The sequence below is a fragment of the Cervus elaphus genome, chromosome 7 (genome assembly GCF_910594005.1).
Source record: "Cervus elaphus chromosome 7, mCerEla1.1, whole genome shotgun sequence".
In the NCBI taxonomy this organism is placed as follows: Eukaryota; Metazoa; Chordata; class Mammalia; order Artiodactyla; family Cervidae; genus Cervus; species Cervus elaphus.
In genome coordinates, this window is record NC_057821.1 from 30,512,799 (window position 1) to 30,531,035 (window position 18,237).

At 41.8% G+C, this 18,237-nt stretch overlaps 5 non-coding genes across 5 annotated transcripts; 2 read left to right on the forward strand and 3 right to left on the reverse strand.

Moving 5' to 3' along the window:
* Nucleotides 1–3,871: 3,871 nt before the first annotated feature.
* On the reverse strand, nt 3,872–3,979 carry LOC122697947. The gene has a single exon (XR_006342268.1). It is a non-coding gene; the product is annotated as a U6 spliceosomal RNA (small nuclear RNA).
* Nucleotides 3,980–5,540: 1,561 nt separating this feature from the next.
* On the reverse strand, nt 5,541–5,613 carry TRNAK-UUU. The gene has a single exon. It is a non-coding gene; the product is annotated as a tRNA-Lys (tRNA).
* A 1,144-nt stretch (nt 5,614–6,757) lies between these two features.
* On the forward strand, nt 6,758–6,830 carry TRNAR-CCG. Its single transcript has one exon. It is a non-coding gene; the product is annotated as a tRNA-Arg (tRNA).
* A 3,690-nt stretch (nt 6,831–10,520) lies between these two features.
* TRNAA-AGC lies at nt 10,521–10,592 on the forward strand. The gene has a single exon. It is a non-coding gene; the product is annotated as a tRNA-Ala (tRNA).
* Nucleotides 10,593–14,126: 3,534 nt separating this feature from the next.
* Nucleotides 14,127–14,198, reverse strand: TRNAA-CGC. Its single transcript has one exon. It is a non-coding gene; the product is annotated as a tRNA-Ala (tRNA).
* Between the last annotated feature and the right edge of the window lie 4,039 nt (nt 14,199–18,237).

Here is an 18,237-nt window from a genome sequence, read left to right on the forward strand (position 1 = left end):
AGTCCTGTACACATAGAAAGTAAAAACATAACCCAATGGGTTTCGGTGAAATCCCTCATCTCCTGCTGTGAACATCGACGTCACCGAGACGACTGCAATAGCAGAAGGAAGACAAAAACCAAGTGGGACAAAGAACGGGATTCTAACCGGAACAGAGTCTGAACCTCTTGGCCCTGAGATTAAAGTGCTGACAACTGACACACCAAACTATTTAGAGGGAAGTTAAGTGAGCTTCTGAAAACCATCTTATGTTAAAGATACTTGGTTACTGGCTTACCTTTCACATCTTGCATTCCAAGCTCAACACAGGAAAAAAACACTCACTTCTACCTATACCTTTGGTGCTGAAATCTAAAGACGCAAGCAGATTCTGTTTCTATTTTGACCGCTTCTCCTACCACTGGCGCGTGGGTATCGGGACGGTGTGGGCCCGGCTGCCCCGCGGTAGGAAACCACCAATACCACCCGGATCCACCGAAAATAGAAACTCGACGCCGGGAAAGAGCAACGAAGTGCTCCGAAAGCCGCGACAGTCGAGCAAAACGAAGGGGATCTTCCGGCGGAAAAGTGCCCGCAGGCTCTCTCTTTTTTTTTTTTCTTTTTTTTTTAGTCGACACGAATGAACGCCGGAACTGAAGTGATTCATGTTCAGTTCAGTTCAGTTCAGCTGAGTTCATTCATATTCATGTCAATAAAATTGATATTCATGTCAATAAAATGAGTTCATGTTCAGTTCAGTTCAGTCATTCCTATTCATGTCAATAAAATCGAGATTATTTTTAATGGGTTAAAATATATACTTCTACTTTTGGATGATATTCTTTGTATATTTTAAATACACTAGGGTGCAAACATATACAATGGTATAAGATAAATTAAAGCTCTTGGTTCTGAAACTTTAATTTCTTGAAAAACTGTATCATTTTGTTGAGCTGTGTCTTAGAAATTCAACACAGGTGAAAACAGATTAGCACCAATAGGATTCTTGCAAATATTTTGATAAAAAAATACAAAAATGTGAGTAAGAAGACTTTGTCTGTGATATGAGCGTGGAGTGTACTGGAAACATCACACTTGGGCTTGAGTGATGAAAACTCCCACTCCCAAAACCCAGTATCTATCATCAACACAGTGAATGTTCATTTTCCAAAGCAAAGAGAAACCAAGAAGATGTGGAGTTTCTCCACTAACTGTGAGGGTTTTCACATGTTCCTCATTCCATTTTCCACAGCCTTGTTTAAAGACAGAGGGAAATAAAATGAACGTTATAGCCTGATAATCTCAGAGAAATCACCAGAGCCAGTGGACATCATCTGTCATGGTGTAAATGGATCACACGGAAGATGCACTATCAGAATCTGGGCATTTCAGAAAAAACAAGGAAATTATAACTTGAACCTAACATAAAAAATATCAGTTTTATGCAAAATTCATTTCATATATAGTTCCTCTGTTTTGTATCCTAACAATGTTGTCACGCGAGTGTATGTTCCTCGGTTCTTTGTCTCGTCACAACAAAAATTTGGAGTGACGGACATTAAAGCCCCTTGGTGGGTCACGGCTCTCGGAGGACAGACCGTGTTATAGATCTTAAATAAATCAGTGTTACAGCTCTTTAAATCAGTGTTATCGAGAATGGACCTGTGAGCTTTCCAAGTACCCAGGGGAAGCGCAGCAGAGACGGGCAGCTCAGCGCCTCTCCTCCCAGACAGACTTTTGTCAACCTAAGCGTTCGTCCAATTTTTTGCTCCTCCACCTTCCTGTGGCGGCGGCAGCCCCGGACTCCACCATGTCTCAGCCTGCCTTTCCTTATCGTTCCCTGCATTCTGCTCTCAAGTTCTTTCGCCTTGATCCACACTAATAGCCCTCCTGGCATTAACTTTCCCAAGCAGCTCAGCTCGCTCCCTCAAAGGCTGAGAACTGCCAAACCTGGCTGACTTTCAGAATCAACGGGGGATGGGGGGGGGGTGGGGGGTGGGGGGGGGGAGGGAGCTGGTAAACAAGGTTGATTTCTTGCTTCGCCCATCAAGGATAATTTAAAATTTCCTCCAAAGCTAGCACCTGAGTTGGCTGTCGCACCAAATTTTGGCTGAAAGTGGGAAGCTCTGCCCTTTCCACGAGGAAAATGGGATCTCAAGAAATAATTTGTCATACAAGCAACTCCTGCAGCTCAGTTCCAGAAAAATAAATGACCCAATCAAAAAATGGGCCAAAGAACTAAACAGACATTTCTCCAAAGAAGACATACAGATGGCTAACAAACACATGAAAAGATGCTCAACATCACTCATTATCAGAGAAATGCAAATCAAAACCACAATGAGGTACCAGTACACGCCAGTCAGGATGGCTGCTATCCAAAAGTCTACAAGCAATAAATGCTGGAGAGGGTGTGGAGAAAAGGGAATGCAAATGTGTTGGTGGGAATGCAAACTAGTACAGCCGCTATGGAGAACAGTGTGGAGATTTCTTAAAAAACTGGAAATAGAACTGCCATATGACCCAGCAATCCCACTCCTGGGCATACACACTGAGGAAACCAGATCTGAAAGAGACACGTGCACCCCAATGTTCATCGCAGCACTGTTTATAATAGCCAGGACATGGAAGCAACCTAAATGCCCATCAGCAGACGAATGGATAAGGAAGCTGTGGTACATATACACCATGGAATATTACTCAGCTGTTAAAAAGAATTCATTTGAATCAGTTCTAATGAGATGAATGAAACTGGAGTCCATTATACAAAGTGAAGTAAGCCAGAAAGATAAAGACCAATACAGTATACTAACGAATATATATGGAATTTAGAAAGATGGTAATGATAACCCAATATGCAAAACAGAAAAAGAGACACAGATGTACAGAACAGACTTTTGGATTCTGTGGGAGAAGGCGAGGGTGGGATGTTTCAAGAGAACAGCATAGAAACATGTATATTATCAAGGGTGAAACAGATCACCAGCCCAGGCTGGATGCATGAGACAAGTGCTCAGGCCTGGTGCACTGGGAAGACCCAGAGGAATCAGGTGGATTGGGAGGTGGGAGGGGGGATCGGGATGGGGAATACATGTAAATCCATGGCTGATTCATGTCAATGTATGACAAAACCCACTACAATATTGTAAAGTAATTAGCCTCCAACTAATAAAAATAAATGGAAAAAAAAAGAAATAATTTGTCAAATGGCGAGTTCATGTTGCACGTCGGGCCCAGTGGCCAAATCTCCTCCCTGGTGCTCTTTCGTTCAGTAAAGTATTCCGGATTTCATATATACTGAGGGGCAAAAAAATCGCTGGATCATCCTGCTGTCTGTTCTTGTCTTCAGCTTGGACCCTGTGGATCTCAGAACCAGAGCTACAAGACCTTGGGAGACAAACCAATACCGGATTTCCTGACCATGGTGCTGGCTCCCCTATGTCAACAGGCTATTGCTTTTTATTATTTTTTCCCTTCTGTTTGCCTTAGGTTTTTTTGCTCTTTTTCCCTTTGGCTCTCTCAATGAAAACTTAGATGACTAACATGGCACTTTTTTCTTCTTTTCTTGTATCCATTGAGATTCTGCTTTTTTCTGTGGGTTATTTAGAATTGTGTTGTTTAGCTTTCAACTCTTTGAAAATCTGCCTCATCTTTCTGTGACTTTTGGTTCGATTCCACACTGTATCCTTCAAGTTTATTAAATTTGTTGAGGTTGGTTTTATGTCCCAGGATATGTTCTATGTTGGATATTTGATGGATTTGAAAAGTGTCTGTACTCTGCTGGTATTGGATGAACTAGTCTATGTTGATTGGATTCTGGTGGCTGAGGGCATTTTTAAGTTTTTCTATCTCCTTGGTCGTTTTCTTTTTTTTTTTTTTTTTTTTTACTTTTAAAAATATGGAACGCTTCACGAATTTGCGTGTCATCCTTGCGCAGGGGCCATGCTAATCTTCTCTGTATCAGTTCCAATTTTAGTATATGTGCTGCCGAAGCGAGCACTCCTTGGTCGTTTTCTGTTTAGTTGTTCCATCAATTATTCTGAGAGAGACACTGAAGTCTCTAACTTTATTGGTAAATTTGCCTATTTTCCCTTTCAGCTCTATCAGGTTTTTGTTTTTCCTTCTCCGCATATTTTTCAGCTCTGTGGTTTGGTGCATACATATTTTGAATTGCTATGCCCTTCTTGGTGAATGGGCACTTTTATCATGTGATGTCCTTCTTTGTCTTCTCTTTGTTATAAAGTTTACTATATCTGATATTGATATAGCTACTGCTTTTTTTTGATTAACATTTGCATGACATTTTTTTAAAATCCTCTTAATTTCAAACTACTTATATATTTACAGGTTATGTTTGAGGTGAATATTTTTATAAATAGACAGCTTATAGTTTGATCATATTTTCTAATCTACCCTGTGGATTTAATTGGTGCCCTTAGACTATTTACATTTAATGTAATTATTGGTATGTAGGGCTTAAGTCTGGGATTTTAATTTTTTGTTTTGTTTGTTCTGTTATTTTTATTTTTTGTTCTCTTTTTCTTGCCTTTTTATGGACCACTTATACATATTTTAGAATTTCATATTAATTTATCTATACTATTTTTTATTGTATTCTTTGTATAGATGTTTTTAAAAGTAGTTACTCTAAGAATTCCATTATAGATATTTAACTTATCAGAGTGTACTGGTGTCACCATTTTACCAGTTCAAGTGAAATGCAGCAACCTCACCTTCCTTTTTGTCACTTTACTTTTCCTCATTTGTAAAATAATTGTCTTAAACATTTCTTTCACATATAATTAGAACCACAACAGAGTTATACTTTTGCTTCAAAACTGTTATACCTTTGTTTCAAACATAATTAAGAAAACTCAAGACAAGGAAAGTTCATTGTACTCAACATGTTTTTTGTTTGTTTCTTTCCTGATATCCAATATTTTTTCTCTTATTTCTTTTCTATTTGGAGAACTTACTGTAGCCATTCTTTCAAGGTAGTTCATTGGCAGCAAATTACCTTAGTTTTCCTTTATCTGAGACTATCTTGTAGTCCTCTTCATTTCTGAAGGATATTTTCTCTGGATATAGTATTCTGGACTGACAATTCCTTTCTTTAAGCACTTGGAAAATGTGCCATTCTTTCTAACCTCTATCATTTCTGATGTAGCTGCTGTCATTTGAATTGATTTCCTATATGGCTGGCTGAAGTGTCTTGTGTTTCTTGTTTCAAGACTTTATCTTTGTTATTAGAGTTCAGAAGTCTTGGTTGATTTCCACCCCCCCACCCCCGGTCAATTGAAGAAAGAGACTCTCTTCTGAACACTACATAAAACCCAAACCTTTGGGTCTGCAGTCTATAGTCTGAACAATTTCCCAAGACTTTCCCTTAGGGTTGGTAAATTCATCACACAGTCGTTTCATTCTTGTAAAGCAACGAGCAAAGTTTCAATAGGATTGCAAAGAGTTGGACACAACTGAGGATGCATGCATACTCATACAAAGCAGGGTATCTTTTTCCTGAACTCATTCCTGTGTGAGTAAAGATAAAATAGAGGGTTGCACGCCTGAACAGGGACTTGAACCCTGGACCCTCAGATTAAAAGTCTGATGCTCTACCAACTGAGCTATCCAGGCTCCTATTATTATCCTTTCCCTGAGTAATTTATCTTTGCACATTTAGCCAATTTATTTTATCTTTCAGGTTTTAGTTCCCAAGTCAGATTTCTTGAATTTTCCTCAATGCTAAAAAGATTCTCTTTGAGAGAGATGTTGCAATCATCAGGAACATTTTCCTTCCTCTTCTCTTCTTTGTCTTCCTTCTCTGGGTTTTCAGAACCAGAGATGCTGTGTCTCCTAGACAAAGCATTGCTGGGTTTCAGACCATATTGCTAGACACAGAGGGTTTCATTTCTTGCCAAGTCCCTCACCTAAATTCCTCCAGACAGCACTCACACTATTTCTGTTTGTATCCCTCTTCATTGTCTTGCACATCTTTCTTGCAGCCTTTGTAGGCAGAGAGAGAGTTGAAGGAGGAGGAATTTGAAGATGCAAGAAAATGTTCTGTAACAGGTCCCTTTCTGCTGGTGGTTGAAACTGCCCCCAAGCATTCCTTTGGCAAGGGGGTCTTGAAATTAGTTGATGGGAGGCTGAGAACCAAGTGTAACAGCTCTTGCTGGCCAGGCCCAATGTGGTATGGACTCCCACTCTTCAGCTTCTACTAGAACCAACAGTCTCTCCACACAGGAAAACAACAAGGGACCATTATCCAATCTAATGCTTCTCATTGAACCCATTTCTAGAAGGTAAAGGATTTAACTAAAGCAATTTCATAGGAAACAGCAGAAGGTGTTTCTTCAGACTCATTCAGTCCAGGCCCTAGCTCCTACTCTTCTGTTTGAGCTTACAGGTTTTTATCCTTGGAGGATGTGCCTTTGTGTCTTTGCAATAGAACAGAACATACCAAATTCTGAAGCTCCTTCTCCTTGTGCGGTCATCACTCCTTCCTTGCAGACTTCAGTTCTTGCCTCATATTTTTCCATCAAAATTGCATCATCATTTTCAGTGACTTAGGCAAGACAGTCTTCAAAAGTTTGCATCACTTCTGATCGCCTTACCGTTTATTAATTTTAAGTATTGTTGTCAGGGATTTGATGCAGTTTTATGCCCTTTGGGGTGGAAATGTTATCAATGAAATCATCCTCTAATTGAAATTAGAAATTTGAAAATAGAAACGTGCCATGTTTCAGCTTTCAAATTTGAAAACATAACTTTATCAGTCGGCCGCGTGGCCTAATGGATAAGGCGTCTGATTCCGGATCAGAAGATTGAGGGTTCGAGTCCCTTCGTGGTCGCTTGTTTCTTGTCAGACAAGAAACAGAATCTGTTTTCATTTGACCTGTTAAAGGCTGACCTCGAAAAGAAAACCTGAAATGGGACAAGCATCTTAAAAAAGCCAAATTAGTATACCCATTAATTACTGATAGCTTGCATTTTGTCATTGGTGTCTAATCACCAAATAATACCTAGTAGTGAAGTACTAACGCATGTATAGTTATTGATACCATCAGTTCAGTTCAGTTCAGTTGCTCCTTCGTGTCCGACTCTTTGCGATCCCATGAATCGCAGCACGCCAGGCCTCCCTGTCCATCACCAACTCCCGGAGTTTACTCAGACTCATGTCCATCGAGTCGGTGATGCCATCTGGCCATCTCATCCTCCGTCGTCCCCTTCTCCTCCTGCCCCCAATCCTTCCCAGCATCAGGGTCTTTTCCAATGAATCAACACTTCTCATGAGGTGGCCAAAGTATTAGAGTTTCAGCTTCACCATCAGTCCTTCCAATGAACACCCAGGACTGATCTGCTTTAAGATGGACTGGTTGGATCTCCTTGCAGTCCAAGGGACTCTCAAGAGTCTTCTCCAACACCACAGTTCAAAAGCATCAATTCTTCGGCGCTCAACTTTCTTCACAGTCCAACTCTCACATCCATACATGACCACTGGAAAAACCATAGCCTTGACTAGACGGACCTTTGTTGGCAAAGTAATGTCTCTGCTTTTTAATATGCTATCTAGGTTGGTCATAACTTTCCTTCCAAGGAGTAAGCATCTTTTAATTTCATGGCTGCAATCACCATGTGCAGTGATTTTGGAGCCCCCAAAAAATAAAGTCTGACACTGTTTCCCCATCTATTTGCAATAATGACCCTGAATTTTCTTGCTCAGAATCCTTCTCTAGAAGTGGTAGAAATGAAGGTGAATTTCCCCTTAAAGTTGGGGTAGGTCTCTTTTTCTTATTGCAGGGTCATAATTCTCCACCCAGGGATTGAACCTACATCCTCAGCAGTGAAACCAGTGCAGTCCTAACCACTGAACCACCAGGGACTACCCTGGGCCTCTTTTTCTTGGTGGAGATTTAAGATAGATTTTCCCTCCCTTTTTCCTCTTCCATTCTATTGTCCTTTTACCAAAATAGCCACCTTATGTGGAACCAAAGCCTCTAGAATTGGAACAGCTGCAAAGGCAATGCATTGGATCATTGGTTTTCTTGTTATATGAGCAGGGAACTCATGAGAAAATGAATGAAAAGGTGCAGCAAGAAGGATTTGGTTACAGAGCAGAGAAAACACACAGAGATACAGGGGACTTTACACATGACCTTGTATGTGGAAGGGTGGTGGCTCATGTGGTAAAGAATCTGCCTGTGATGCAGGAGGAAGGCACATTCTCAACATTAAAAAGCAGCTTTCCCTAGATATTCTTTAAAAAAAAAAATTAGTGTCATTTTTGGATGGTTTTAAGAAACCTCAAAGTTGCCAAGAGAAGTCCCCTGAGATAAATTTCACCAATTTAAAAATCATTAGACTAGATCCTCTCTAGCATTGCTGGTTCAATATCCTGGAAAAGAAAAGGTGTATTAGGCAAAACTAAGGCAATCTGAATAGATTATGGATTCTATTTTCTAAAATTTATCAACTTTAGTTCATTAATTTGGCAACTGTATCATCCTACTAAGGAAACTGAGTGCAGAGTATAGGGAAACTTTCTGTAATGTCCTCTCTATTTTTCTTTATATCTAAGTTCAAATTTAAACTTTTTATAAAATAAAAATATCTCTCTTTTAGACTTACAAAAGAAGAGAGTGTTTAAAAGGATTTAGAGCAAAGGTTTTGCTGCAGAGAGCAAATTTCTAACAGGGCTCTTGCACTGGTTAGCACCCACATTCAACAAGAGGGTGACGAATAGAACCTTATGTCACTGTCTGATTACTATGAAGATTTTGAAGTAATATTCAACAGAGGCTAAAACAAAAGAATAAGCATGTGACTAGTAATGGGCTTCAGACGAAAGCAGGGTTCAGTAGCTTTTTTGTGTATGTATGAAATGGGGAAAGTGAAAGAATCTACACCAGAACGGGGTCTTGAATCCTGCGTCCTCCGACTAAGGTCTTGATGCGGGTCCAACTGAGCAACCCGGGAATACGATGGTTTCAGTGGGAATTTCTTACTATTTAAGCCAAAAACGTTTAGCTACTGCTTAACCTCACCTCCCTCCCCATTCTTTCCTTTGTATTTTAAAACCAAACATGCTAAAATCTGTTGATGCCAGTTGAAATGCCCAAGCACAGAACCGCAGCTGGAATCCGTTTCTAAATTCGAAGCTGCTGCCATCTGGGGATACGAACGACGTCGCCTTTCCGAAACCTCGGATGCCGGGGCTACTGCTCCAGATACACGCAACTACAGGTGCGCCCTCGAAAATGCTCAACCTGTGTTTGCCGCGACAGAAAGTGGAGCAAAGCACGCTCGGAGTCATAAAATCTTGGGCAAAACGGGACGTATCTTTTTGTGACACAGTCTTTCAAACCACTTGCCTTGGGAAGGAGCCTTCTCTTCCCGAGGGCCTGCAGAAAGTGCAGCAGCAAGGCTTCGCTTGGGCACTTTCCACCTCTGCGCCTCTCCATTGAGACCCATCTCCAAACGATCCTCTTCTGTCTTCTTCCTCTGCTTGTCTCTCTTTCTCTTTTCTGCCCCGCATCAGCTTCATCCTTTTCCCCTCCAAGAACCAAGTCACTCTCCCTTCTCCAACCTTCCCTCTGCTGATTCCACTTCCCAACTGTTCGTCTTTCCAGGATGGTAATAATATAACCCACCCGGGCACCTATCTTCTCTTCCCCTTCCCCCCCCTGCCAGAAGGTGTGGGATTTTTGTCCAAAAGTTGTAGATTAACAGTGGCACCTATGTTTGCCTAAAGGTGGGAAGTGTTGACCTTCTGTGCCTTGGGGACTGATAAAATTTGCTGATTTGTCAAGCTTTGGAACGTTTTAGGAAAAGCGAGTCTGCTTCACAGGTTCCACTCAGCTTCCCTTGCGCTCTCCTCTATGTGCAAATAATTTGATCTGAGAGATGCTACAACAGGAGCGCTCACATTTCTCCTCTTTCCTCTGTCTGTGGCCTCTCTTGTACAGTCTACAAAATCAAAATTGTAGCGTCGTGGTAACAAAGCAGCTGTCATATTCGAAGTCCAGGTGCTGAATGCAGGAGTTTGCAAGACTACAAGACTGCCTGAGACACTCTTTGTTTCGGTCAAGTACTGTGAATTAATTCACCTCTTGTCTTAAATTCACACCTGGACCTACGCCCCCTCAGCTGTACTCCAGGAACGCGTCTTTTTATTCCAAGTACTACCTTTTGCTTCGTTTTGGCAGCCGTGAGCAGGGGCAGACTTTCTAAAGAAGGGAAGATCCGACGACATAACAGAAGATTTAGTTCTGGGACTCTTCCTCGTGATGGACTGGAACTGGCACAAGAGGCAGTTGGGAAAACTGCCCTTGATGGGGAAGAGGATTGTGGAAAGATCTAAAGGTTTTTCGGTCCAGAATCAATTTCTCTTTTTCCTGGCCTAGCCGTGAGACAAGAGTCAGCCCAGAGGTTTCAGAAATGGAAGAACTGAAAATAATGGAGGAATTTATCTTGCCAACACCTTCCTACAATGCTTTTTAAAAAAAAAGAACAAGGGACAGTATGCTAGCACCATCATGCCAGGGGGTGTAGCTCAGTGGTAGAGCGCGTGCTTAGCATGCACGAGGCCCTGGGTTCAATCCCCAGCACCTCCATAAGTTCTGTGTGCTTCCCACTCTGCTGAGGTTCTTCTCCCAGGGGGCAATTTGTGTGAACACCTTTTTAACTTGTGTAACATTTAATCATGGGGCTTGACATTCCTTGGATCTCCCAATCAGGTTACTTCAGTGCAATAAAAGCCAGGAACCAAGTGAAGTTGAAGTACAAGAACGGCTTGCTCAGAATCAGTCTCCTTGAAGGCGGAGCGCTAAGCTCCCTATGCACGGTCCATTCCTCTTCACTTCATATTTTTATTATTATTAAGAAAAGAAAGTCCTTCAGTCATGTCCGACTCTTTGTGACCCCAGGGACTGCAGCATGCCAGGCTTCTCTGTCCATCACCAACTCCCCGAGCTTGCTCCAACTCATGTCCAGGGAGTCGGTGATGCCCTCATACCATCTCATCCTCTGTCGTCCCCTTCTCCTGCCTTCAATCTTTCCCAGCATCAGGGTCTTTTCAAATGAGTCAGTTCTTCGCATCAGATGGCCAAAGTATTGGAGCTTCAGCTTCAGCATCAGTCCTTCCAGTGAATACTCAGGGTTGATTTCCTTTGGGATTGACTGGTTTGATCTCCTTGCCGTCCAAGGAACTCTCAAGAGTCTTCTCTAACACCACGGTTCAGAAGTTCAAACTGTTAACTGTCTGGGTTAACAGTTCTCAAACCTAGATGAGCAACAAAATTATCTGGGGAGGCATTTCCACTACACAGATTCCACACCTCCACCCCCATCCCATGATTCTTTGAGTTCAGGGGCCATAAGGTAGAGATGGGAATACATATATTTATGAAGTCACCCCACAGTTCCCCAGGTTCGGGAACCATTGCATTCTAGTCTAAACCCGTTTATCTCTGTGTTAGTGGGTCTCTTAAGGCTGCCTATATTATTCACCAAGTTAGTTTTACAAGTCATTTCACTTTGGGGACTTCCCTGGTGATCCAGTGGCTAGGACTCTGCACTCCCAGTGCAGGGGGCGGGGGGGCGGTGGGCAGGTTCCATCCCTGGTCAGGGAACTAGGTCCCATGTGCATGCTGCAATTAAGACCCAAAGCAGACAAGAAACAACTTTTTAAAAAGGGCTTGTATTAGGGACTTTCCAGAGCCAACTGAGCTTCAATCAGGCTTTTTTTTTTTTTTTTTTTTTGAAGGGGAGGAGCAAGGGAGGAATGAAAGAGTTGATATATAATTCATTCCAGTATTCAGAAAAATACAGGTTTTGCCTTGTGAGAAAAAGCGAAAGAGAAGACACAATGATCTAGAATTACCCCTAAAGCTCATATTTGGTCACCACAGATTTTGGCAACAGGAGGAAAGCATCTCTTCGGTATACCTCTGTGATGACTGAGGTTCAAATATTTCTCCAAGAGCATTGGGTGGGGGTGGGAAAGTTGTTATAGAAGTTAATTATCTTAGCCATTCTTGCTCAGCCTCCTAAATATTAATACCCTCTTACGCATATTTGTGGATCTCAGAAATAGAACTGCAAAGTCCCCAAGACAAAGCCACTGACCCAATCTTGCTGGGCTCCAGACTTTGTTAGAGGGACTGTCGGCAGCAACATATACTTAATGTTTTTCATTTGGAAACCATTTTCTCTTTCCATCTGGATCTAAACTCCCAAGGAAACTTTTTAGGTTCTGCTCTTTTGTACCTTTCTTCTAGCATTTCCACTTGGGGTTCATAGCCAGAAGCATTGGAGGTGCAGGCACCTTGATGTGATGATGTGGGAAATCTGCCATCCGGAGGAGGTTACCAAAAGAAGGAGCAACACCTTCAGAGTTCCAGCCTGAGGGCACTTGAGTTAACATGGGCATGCATGTCATGGCTGAGGCTTCAGATACTAGGGTTCAGATACTCCCTTCTCCTAGAAACATGTATCCAAAAGATGGATTCTCTCAGGGGTTACAGGGGCCAGAGTGTTCTTTATGGGAACTTCTGATGTCTCACGGCTTTTGACAGTTGCCTGAGAGATTCACTAAGGGAGTAGAAGGGCTGTGTGCCAAATAGAGTGGGGATAATGAAGAGCAAAAGGAAAAAATACCCTGAGAATCCATGGTTGGCAAAATGGAAAAAGGTGGCATAAGCTATTTTTCACCCTTTGTCTACTCGCTCATGTCAGGAGTCTAGAGAATGAAAAAAAAAGAAGAGAAAAAAAGAGAAAGAAAACTCTTTCGTTGAATCTTTGCCCTGAAATAGTTTAGACAGCAGCATTGCAACATACTTGAGTGGAGACAGCCCAGAGATGGCCCTGGTGGGAAGGGGCTTTGTGGCTTGGCTGGTTTGAGCATCTGTCCAGGGTTTGAATCCAGAGGAAGCTGAGCTTCTGACGGACCTCTGCTTTCCTGTGATCTTGAATGAACTAGGAGTCAGCTTTTAGTTTCTCCAAATGAGGGAAATTAGACACTATTTTAAAAATTTTGACTTCATGTTTTAGAACATCCTCTTCTAATACAAAAGTTATCTTGCAAAGTCTTTGGTAAAGAAAAATGGAACAATTTCTGTACATTCACCTGACACTCAACTTGCACAGAAAACAAAGCAGAGAGCAATGATATTCAGGAGTTTGTGCTGATTTCTAAATAAGTGGTTTCTGTTTGCTTGTTTTTTTAACTACAAGCAACTTATATATCTATTCTTTTTTCACCCAGACACCTTTGGCCACATCTTCTGGGACGTCAGTATGGTGTTACATGAGGTGTTGTTAATTCATTTAATAACAAGAACAGAAAAGTGAAGTTCAGTGAGGAAATGGAGAAGGTAAGGAATCTAAGGCTGCTGTTCACAGGGTTTCTGAGATTCTACTTTAGTTAGGCGTTTTGGTTGAGGGGGTGGTGGGGAGTTAGTGAGTGTCTTCTAGTACACATTTTGTGTAAATTTCCTGTGGAAGTCGATTTAATATGGAATAAAATGAGCGTGAGCTAGTTCTTTCAAATCATGTTTTAAACGTTTGTGTGGCAAAGGTTTTGCTAAATGCCACCTCACCTTGAGCCAACTTCCACCCACTCACCGAGAAATACTAGGCGTCTGTTGCCTTGCACCCTATCTCAGATTCTCTGCAGCCCAGGCAGGAGTGGCAGGTGTGGGCGTGGCGGTGGGAGCTGGGGAGAGAAAGGCATAAGGAAACCAGAGGGAAGCTTTTCTGTTCCTCCCCTCTTAGACCAGCCAGTGCTCAAAAAAACTAAGGAAACTTCGAGGAACTGCTTATTTGTTCTTATTTCCTTCCTTTCCCCATCCTGCTACTTAGGGATCCTTTCAAATGGGTCCCAAAATGAATGGGTCAGTTAATACGACTGCAGACTTGGTGCTTCTGTCAGAGGAAATGCCGACGAGTGTGGTTCCTATTTTTCTTCTCTTCCTTCTTTTTTCCTTCTGTGAAAGCCCTCATTGGATGGCACCAACGTCCTTGGAGTAGAAATGGTGTAATATTAAAGAGAATCCATTGGACTACATTAAAAGAAAAAAATAGGGGCAAAGGAAATGTGACAACATGTGTAACAAAAATGAAAGGGGTAGATGAGGGAAAAACACAGATGGAGGAGCCGGGGTTTGAACCCGGGGCCTCGTACATGCGAAGCACGCGCTCTACCACTGAGCTACACCCCCTACTACAAAGGAGCTCTTTGGGGATCATTTATAAAATATTACTTTTCTTTTGCGATTGGATTTATTTTCTGGTGGAAAAAATCCATTGAATTTAATTCCACCGCTTGTGAACTTATTAAACTGGATATTACCTAGCGGCTTCAGTAAAGTTATAGTCCGATTGACGGGAGTTTCTAGATTCTAGGACTTCCCCACTCCTGTTAGCCTGCTCCAAGGTTCACTGAGAGGAAACCAGTGACAACTGCTTTCTTTCACCAGAAAGTCACAAATTTCCAACACAAATCTTCAGCAGTACCGGCTCAGATGAAGTGCTTTACAGAGGCGGCCGAACTGAATCCCACACCAGGTAGGGTGGGATGCTCGGCCAACGTCCTTTTCCCAGCGGACTGGCGTTGTTCCCTCACGCACTACCGCGTGTTCTGAGATTGTCTTCAGGTCTGATTCTAAGCCAGGGGTCCCGCACCTCTTGAGCGCTGTTCTCAAAGGACTTGGGCGGGGGGAAGCTTTAAGGTTCTATCAATTAAAAACAACAACAACAACAACAAAACTGACAAGGGAATTCCCCGGAGGTCCAGTAGTTAGGACTCCGTGCTTTCGCTGCCGAAGGCGTGGGGTTTAGCCCTGGTGGGGGAGTTAAGATATCCTAGGGCGGCCAAAAACAATAACAACAGCAAAAAGCACTGACATTTTTCTAGTCTGGGGGAAGAAAGGGCAAACGCAGGGTGGTGAAACAAGATTGGAGAACCTAGCAAACTGTCAAACTGGTTTCCCTGAGAGAACTTATTATCATAATGCGAAAACCTACCACAGATATAGATACTTCTAAAAAAGAACCCTAGAAATCTTCAGAATACAACAATTCGAGGCGCTCCTCGAATTGGAAAGCAAAGCAGATAGAAGTGATGTGCAGGAAAGAGCAGAGTAATCGCTTCCATAACAAGCCCCAAGCCTTATACTGTACATCTTTATCGTGATGTTTCGTATGATTTTGACGGAAGTAACACAAGAAGCTTTTCATTTAATCGCTTGAAAATACTGGACAAAGTATTTATTGGTGAAGGCAGGGACGATGGAAGCACTCAATTCTGATTTTTCTTGTTTTAGCCTTCTAAGCCCTTTTCTTGAGCAAGTGAATTCAGAAGCATTTGTATCAGGGAGACATGTTACAGGAAGGAGAATTTGTTTTGACACAAACTATGGGCTTTTCAAATCATGGGAAAAGATTCCCGATTTTAGTCCAAACCTGTAAAGCTCTTCCAAACTGAGCTATGTTGACCAAATCTCTACTGTCATTACTAATAATTTTCTCTACTTAAAGTCTGAAAACACGACGTTCCTTGACAGATATTGTTGCCTTTTTCTCTCACTGTGAGAAAGTTGGGGGTTGATATCCTGCCGCCTTTGGTAATTTCAACTACGAGCAACAATCCATGTGAGAGAGAAGTGGGAGGAGAGAAAAATCAGTGGGTAGGTTTTCTTTTTCTCAGCCTTCAGTCTTTCAGTTGACAGAGACACAGCTGAGAATACAAAGGAAACTGTTAGCAAAAATTGACTATGAGCCTCTTTCCCTTTCCTTTGTATCTTTCTTTTTCTTTCCGTTCCTTGGTAAACTGTGATATATAACAAAAGAGGGCATGGGCTCACTCTCTTATTTCCTCTTACCTTACTTGTGCTGATGCAGTTAGGTTGATAGATGTCAGAGTCATAGAATTGAAAGAAATCAGCTTAAAGGCAATCTTTTGGGTAATGGATTTACTTTGGATGTGAGCAAGGGGGGAAAATGATAAAAAGAAATTTTTTAAATGGGGAAAGGTGGACGTATTCTTGAAATACAGTATTGATGAGGAAAGGGAAAAGCAATAATGGAGTCCAAGATTCCCTGGACTCCCCTAAATGTTTACCTTATGTTCTATTAGTAAGCTACATACTACATAGACCCTATACTTCAGTAAATCTTCTATAACTGATGATTCCTGATTCTTATTGAGGAGTCATTTTTCTTTTTTCCTTACACTGTTTCCAACTTTTATACAGAAGCCAGATGGAACTTGGCTTTCTTCCAGGAATGTCTTCAGAGCATGTTAGGGTGTTGCTCCACTTCTCACATCCTGCTGTTGTCTTTGACTGGATTCTGAGAAGCAGGGTATTGAGGGGGCAAACCCAGGGCTGCAATAGAATGAGAAAGCATAAATGTATACAATTCAGCGATGTTTTGCTCTGTCCTAACTGAGATAAGAAGGCAACTTTTGAGGTTCTTTCAAGGACCAGCTAGATAAATAAAACAGTGAATTGAATGATGAGAGGCAAGGGAGAAACTTGGTGGATGCTGATAGACTAATACAGAATTAGGGCTCTTTTTGAAGTCCAACACTTAGGAAGACTTGCAAGTAGATTGGTGTATGCAGATACAGATGTTTCACAAAGCTAGTAAAAATAGAGAAAGTGGTGGGAATTCTGTTTGTGGTTATTATTGGTTTGTTGATTTATTTTTGCATAAGGAACATAAGGTGGGACAATAAAGGGGAAATAAAGTTGAGTTGGGGTTTGTATATAACATATTGTAAATGCCGACAAGATAGCTTCTTGAGGATGTCAACCTCCACATATTATATATATAACCTGAAGCTGGAATTCTGTGGACATCTCTGAACCTCAGGTGTGGACATCTATGTGGCTAGGAGTAGATGGCCCCCCAAAGCAGGTAGAGTGAGAACTTAAAGCTACACATTAAGACATGGAGGTAAAAAAAAAAAAAAAAAGACATGGAGGTAATGGAATTTCCCTAGCAGTTCAGCAGTTAAGACTGCTTCCACTGCAGGGGCTACAGGTTTGAACCATCATGACATGGCTGAAAAAAGTTCTAATAGATAAGGAGGTTATTATTAATACATGAGATTGCATCTAGGTTGATCTCATTCTTTTTTTGGTTTAAACTGTTTATTGCTGCCCTAAAACTTCCTTAGAAGAAGACCAATAAAAGTCCCATTTTCTACCATCAGCTTCCAGGTAAAGTGATTATCTCTGCAGAAACTGCATATCTCTTAAGCCATCTGTGAAAGAAAACAGCATCAATTCCACCAGTCCCCAGAGGACAACTTTGAGCAGAAATACTGTTCGTGGGCTCTGGTTTATTGAAAGGGAATGTCTTCTGCCCCCACAACACACACCTGCTACTGAGCATCTGTTTCTCAACTCTTGGAGAATTCAGTGGGAAGGATGGGAAGGAAACAGAGAGATGGTTGACTTTGTAGAAGCCAAGACCTCTCCGTTACTTGAATTTATTTTAAAATCAGGTGTTCTCTAACGGCAGAGGAGGAACATCACTTTGTTTCCAAAATCAAAGTGGGTCAATGGTGGAGCTTTCTTTGTCTTTTTCCAGGCTCTTACTGGAGAAACAGGAGCCCTTGTTGGAATTCATGTGTTCTCTTCCAGGTATATGATAAAAGTTCAGGAATAATTGTCCATCTAAAGCATTTGGTTTGCAGCACAAAGTGATTTTTCCAGGAATGGTTGGAATCCTGCTCACAGCACCGTCATTTTTTTCATGACTACTATCCTTAGGATTATTCAGGCTAACTAAATTGCACATGGGTTTCTTTCTGCTCTGCTTCCCCCTTCTTACTTTGGATCTTCCGTCTCTTAAGTGGTATTGTTAAGATACTGCTACTGCTGCTAAGTCACTTCAGTCGTGTCCGACTCTGTGCGACCCCATCCCTGGGATTCTCCAGGCAAGAGTACTGGAGTGGGTTGCCATTTCCTTCTCCAATGCATAAAAGTGAAAAGTGAAAGTGAAATCGCTCAGTCATGTCCGGCTCTTCGCGACCCCATGGACTGCAGCCTACCAGGCTCCTCGGTCCATGGGATTTTCCAGGCAAGAGTACTGGAGTGGGGTGACATTGTTAAGACAGTTCAGGTGAAAAAGCTGGTTAAATTGGTGGCATTCCTGCATGTGGAATAAAACTATTCTTTTTGTTGTTTTCTTCTTTTGTTTCTTCCTTCTGCTTTTCTAGCAACAATATTTACTTTCCATGTGAGGGAG